The sequence below is a fragment of the Lemur catta genome, chromosome 26 (assembly GCF_020740605.2).
Source record: "Lemur catta isolate mLemCat1 chromosome 26, mLemCat1.pri, whole genome shotgun sequence".
NCBI classification, from domain to species: Eukaryota; Metazoa; Chordata; class Mammalia; order Primates; family Lemuridae; genus Lemur; species Lemur catta.
The window spans coordinates 6,395,758-6,401,757 of record NC_059153.1 but is presented as its reverse complement, the minus strand read 5'-3'; positions in this window follow the sequence as shown (position 1 = coordinate 6,401,757).

The window sequence follows — 6,000 nt, the reverse complement described above, 5'->3', positions numbered from 1 at the left end:
TACTTGTTATTTGTTTATTCCGATTTTGGATTTCTTCCTGGTTCCATCTTGGTAGGTTGTATGTGTCTAGGTATTTATCCATTTCTTCTAGGTTTTCCAATATATTGGCATATATAATAGTTACCTAGTTATAATAGTTATAATAGTTAGTCTCTAATGATCCTTTAGATTTCAGCAGTATTTGTTGTAATTTCTCTTTTTTCATTTTTGGTTTTACTTGAGTCTTCTCTTTTTTTTTCTTAATCTGGCTAAAGGTTTGTCAATTTCGTTAATCTTTTTAAAACCAATTTTTCATTTTGTTGCTCTTTTGTATTGTTTTCTTGGTTTCAGTTGAATTTATTTCTGCTCTGATCTTTATTATTTCCTTTTCTTCTACTAATTTTGGATGTGGTTTGCTCTTGTTTTTCTGGTTCTTCAAAATGCATTGTTAGGTTGTTTATTTGAAGCTTTTCTAGTTTTTTGATGTAAGCATTTATTGCTAAAAACCTGCTTTTGCTGTATCTCATAGGTTTTTGATATGTTGTGTTTTCATTTTCATTTGTTTTGAGAAATTTTTTAATTTCCCTTTTAATCTCTTCATTGACCCACTGGTCATTAAGGAGCATATTGTTTAATTTCCATGTGTTTGTATAGTTTCCAGTGTTCTTGTTATTGATTTCTAGTTTTATTCCATTGTGGTCAGAGAAAATACTTGGTATGATTTAAGTTGTCTTGACTTGTTTTGTGGCCTAACATATGGTCTATCCTTGAGAATGATCCATGAGCCGAGGAGGAGAACATGTATTCTGGAGCTGTTGGATGAAACATTCCATAAATATCTATTAGGTCCATTTGGTCTATAGTGCAGGTTAAGTCCAGTGTTTCATTGTTATGATTGATAGGTAAGGACTTATGGCTGCCATGATGTTACTTGATTTCTGTTTGCTTTGTAGTCATCTCTTTTTTTCTTCTTTCCTTCCTTCTTGTCTTCCTTTGTTAAGAGTGATTTTCCCTGGTAGTGTGTTGTAATTTCTTGCTTTTTATTTTTTTGTGTATCTCTTGTAGATTTTTTGATTTGAGATTACCATGAGGCTTGCAAAAAACATTTTATAACCAATTATTTTAAACATAGGACAACTCTGCCTACAAATAAACAAACAGATATATCAACAAGCAAAGATAAATCTAACAGAAATTCTACCCTTAACTCCACTCCCCACTGGCTTTTTAACTTTTTGTTGTTTCCATTCATATCTTTTTTACACTATCTGTCTTTCAAAAAGTTATTGTTATTTTTGATAGTTTGTCTTTTAGTCTTCCTACTGAAGATATAAGTGGTTTATGCACTGCAATTACAGCAATAGAGTGTTCTGTATTTGTGTACTTGCTGTTACCAGTGAGTTGTATAACTTCAGATGATTTCTTATTGTTCATTAATGTTCTTTTCTTTCAGATTGAAGAACTCCTTTTAGCATTTTTTGTAGGATAGGTTTAGTGTTGACAAAATCCCTCAGATTTTGCTTGTCTGGAAAAGTCTTTATTTCTCCTTCATGTTTGAGGGATATTTTTACAGGATATAATATTCTAGGGTTAAGGGTTTATTTCTTCAGGACTTTGAGTATATCATTCCACTCTCCCCTGGCTTGTAAGGTTTTCCCTGAGAATTCTGCGGCCAGACATGTTGGAGCTCCTTTATATGTTCTTTTTTTTTCTTTTTTCTTGCTGCCCTTAGGACCTTTTCTTTATCCATGACCTTTGGGAGTGTGATTATTAAATGCCTGGAGGTAGTCTTGTTTGGGTTAAGTCTGCTTGATGTCTTGTGACCCTCTTGTACCTGAATATTGATATCTTTCTCTAGGTTTGGAAAGTTCTCCATTATTACTTCTTTGAATAAAATTTCTACGCCAGTCTCTTTCTCTACCTCTTTAAGGTCAATAACTCTTAGATTTCCCCTTCTTAGACTGTTTTCTAGATCTTGTAGGCATGTTTCACTCTTATTTATTCTTTTTTCTTTTTCCTCTTCTGAATGTTTGTTTTCAAATAGTTTGTCCTCAAGCTCACTAATTCTTTCTTCCGCTTGGTCAGTTCTACCATTGAGAGACTCTGATACATTTCTCAGTTTGTCAATTGAATTCTTAAGCTCTAGAATTTCTGCTTGATTTTTAAAATTTCAATCTCTTTGTTGAATTTCTCTGATAGGCTTCTGAATTCCTTCTCTGTGTTGTCTTGAAGTTCATTGAGCTTTGTCAGGACAGCTATTTTGAATTCTTTGTCTGAAAGGTCAGCTACCTCCCTCACTGCAGGGGAGGGAGGCACTGGTCACTGGTGCCTTATTCAGTTCATTTGGTGAGGTCGTGTCTTCCTGAATGTTTATGATGCTGTCTGGGCATCGAAGAGTTAGGTATTTATTTTAATCTTCTCAGTCTAGGCTTGTTTGAATCTGTCCTGCTTGAGAAGATTTTCCAGATATCCAAAGGGAATTGAGTGTTGTGATCTAAGTCTTGAATCACTGCAGCCACATCAGCACTGGGGGCCCCACGCCCACAAATGCTGTGACGCCTGCAGACTCCTGGTGGTGCCACATCGGTGGGCTTGGTGAGATACAGGAGAATTCTCTGGATGACCGGGCAGAGTCTCTCGCTCTCTGCGGGGCTGCTGGAGTTGGGGGAGGAGTGAGGTGGGCACTCACTCCCTGTGGCCACCAGTGCCAGGGTGCAGCTGAGGCCAGCCCAGTGTCACCCAAAGCCAGTGGTGACTGCTGCCGGGATGCCCCTGATGTTTGCTCAAAGCCCAAGGGGGGAAACTCTTCAGCCAAGAAGTGTTTACTAAATGGCCAGGAAAGTTCTAGCTGTTCTGAATGCCAAACAAACAAACAAAAAAATTGTCAGAGTGTGGTGAATTCTGCCAGCACTGGGTCCTTCCTTCTGGCCCAGGCTGGGTCTAGAAGGAAAGTTCAGGAACCAAGGCCTGGACTCAGGGACTTCAGGACTCTGCTTGGTACTTTATGTCACTGTGGCTGAGCCGGTGCCCAGTTGCAAAACAAAGTCCTCTGAACCCTCCCCTTCCCTTCCCCCGTTGGAGGAGGACTCTCCCCGGGCCGAGCTGGCTGGGGTTGGGGAGGGCGGCGCAGGCTCTGGCGTGGCCCCGGCTGCTGGTGTCTTGCTGGGTCACGTGCAGCCCACGTCCTCTGCCTCGGAGCCGGCCCAGCCGCAAGAACTGCCCAGGGACCGTGGCCTCTGTCGCCTGCCACCTTACGCATTTAGCCCAGGCCCAGCTGCTTTGTCGGCGGCGGTGGGGACGGCCGGAGCCCAGGGTTCAGGGTGCGGATTCCCCCCTGGCTGGGCAGGTCTAGATGCTGCTTCCGTGGGCACCGCCGGATTCTGCCCTGTGCTGGGTCCCCTATGCCAGGGCGGCCCTGAGCTTCAGTGCAAAGTCCCACAGTCACTTCTCTCTCCCTGCCCTGGGCACACAGAGCCCCTCCCTACTTGGCACGGTGACAGGACACTGCCCGGGGACGGGGAAGGGGTGGCCTGTGCAGGGCAGACTTGTCTCTCCTGCCCTCCTCAGTGCCTTTTCCTTGGTACGATGTTAAAACCAGGCAGTGTGACCCATCGCTCACCTGACTTTTAATTCTTGCTTGCTTGGATAGTTGTTGAATTTGGTGTTCCTGCAGAGGGAGGGTTGCTGGAGGTTTCTTTTAGGCATCTTGTTTCACTCTGCCCCTCCCTCCCATTCTTCTATTTTTTTATAGGATATTTGCAATGTGGAATCTCAAACCAAATCACTGAACTGTTTATACTCCGCTGTGTTAAGATCTACTGGTTTATCTTGCCCTAAGAATGGATCTTCTACCTTTATAACGATGCTACCATGTATAATGATCGGTGACTGCCTTGGTTACTTTGAAAATGGTTTACAGAGTGATACAGATCTCCAAAATGGTGACACATTTCATTTTATAATATTAGGAAATAACATTTGTTAATATCGCCACCAATGTCATCAGAGAGGCCTTGAAACATGAGTCTGCCGTCAAGTTCAGGGCAGCTGGCACAAGTCACAAAATTCTCCTCTTCACTTGAAAGCTCAAATTTTATCATCGGCAACAAATACCGTCGATTGTTTTCTTTGAAGTGACAGGCTCACTTTGTTCCTTTTCAAGAAGATGTTTGCTGACAGCTCAAGTCTGTGTAACCGTAGCTCTTTGTCAGTCACACTTCCAGGTGAACACGATGCTCCACAAGTAAAGCGGCTGGTTCCACTCGCGTCACAAACAGCTGCTCGAGTGCTTTTGCCCAGGACAACCGTCCTGCCCTGACACTCGGTCACACAGAGTAGGAAAGAGATGCACACTCGAGGGTCCAAATGGAATAACAGGCCTTTTACAGCTCTGTCAGAGATGTTCCTATGTGACACTGACATTTTGAGAAATGGAGCGTGTGACGATGAGCACAGTGACTCTCAGCACGGCTCGATCGCGTGTTGCAGCACCCTGAGAAACCCGCACGGTGACAAAGGCATGTAGTGACATAGTTTCGTTATGAACATGGAAATACCTTTGACCTCGCGGACTCCCGGAAGGGGACTCCGGTCTGCGGGGGGTGCACAGACTGTGCTTGGAGAGCTGCCGTCCCACTGTGCCCGGCGCTTCCCTGTCAGTCAGTCCCGTGATGTCCAGCGTCTGCTGCTCAGACCTCTTGCCTCCGTGCCCCTCCTTCTGGACACTGTTGGCGCTAAACATTTGCAGACTTAGTTTCTTGAATGATAAGTGGTGGTGGTTATACAGTGATGCATGCAAAAGTCCAAGTATATTTCCCCGGTCCCTCGCGCTAGTCCCCCTTACCAAAGGTGACTCACTTGTACCCTGTCTAAGCCCTGCCGATGACCTCCGTGAGTCCAGTCACCCCTTTCCCTTGATTGCTCGGTTTGTCCACTTCAGGCCGTGTCTGTTGGCTCCCACAGGGAGGACGAGACATTAACTCGTTTACATTATTGTCTCCCACTTACACTCTTGCTCATCTTCCTCATTTTAGGGCACATGTTTCTGTTTTTGGTTTTGCTTTTGGCTCTTTTGGTTGTGTTTGTGGAGTTATATGATGTACCTAAATGTCCATTTCTGCTAAACTTGACACAGGCCACGAACAGACGGGGGGACTGTTCTCTACAGGTAAAGCCCAACGTGATTCACGGCTGCTCCCCTGGGGCAGAGTGGGTGCGAGGCAGGCGTGGTAATAGCTACTGTGACTCCACCATCAGCCACAGGAGAGGTGGTGGCCTCTCTTCACCGTGATCACGTTTGACTTCCATTGACAGGTGGGAAACTGGGGGCCACCAGAGTCACCTGCCCAGTGTTAGTTAAGAACAGACGTTGGACTGCAGTCCCCTCTCTCCTCCTTGCTGTTCTCATCGTACCGAGGGTGTCCCTGTAGTTCACTGGGGATGTGAACAATATGGTTTTAGCAGGTTGGTCCTAGGTGGGAGGCAGAAGTTACCAGTTATATTTTCATAGCTTTTTATTGTTTTTAAAATTATAAATTTGTCAATTTATTTCTATGTGAAGTGAATTTTATTTTTGGTAGTATATTCGTTTTGTGGGCTTTTAGAAGTCGTATTTGCCTTGAAGGGTGTACAGTAAATTCTGAAATGATGCACGAAAGCCCGAGGAGTGCGTTGCATGTTAAGCTGGCGTTTCTGTTAAAAGTGGTTGGAGCAGAAAAAAGTTGAGATTCAGAATATTCTGTACCAAATAGGGAAAAGGAGACTCCTCTGGTCCGGCTGCATAAATTGTGTGTCATGTTTAAGAGCCAGGCTGGTCTCCGTTTCAGCTACGGATGTGAAATAGGGCCCTTCGGAGGCAGAAACGCGGACGCAGGCGTCTCTGACACTGCGTTTGTTCCCTCCTCACCAAGAAGCCGCTCGATGGAGACGGCTGTAGGTGACATTTGTCACGGATGCCGCGGGCTTCGGGAATATCTCACATTTTCATTCAGTGTTCTGCATGGTGAAGTCTGGGCAGATACA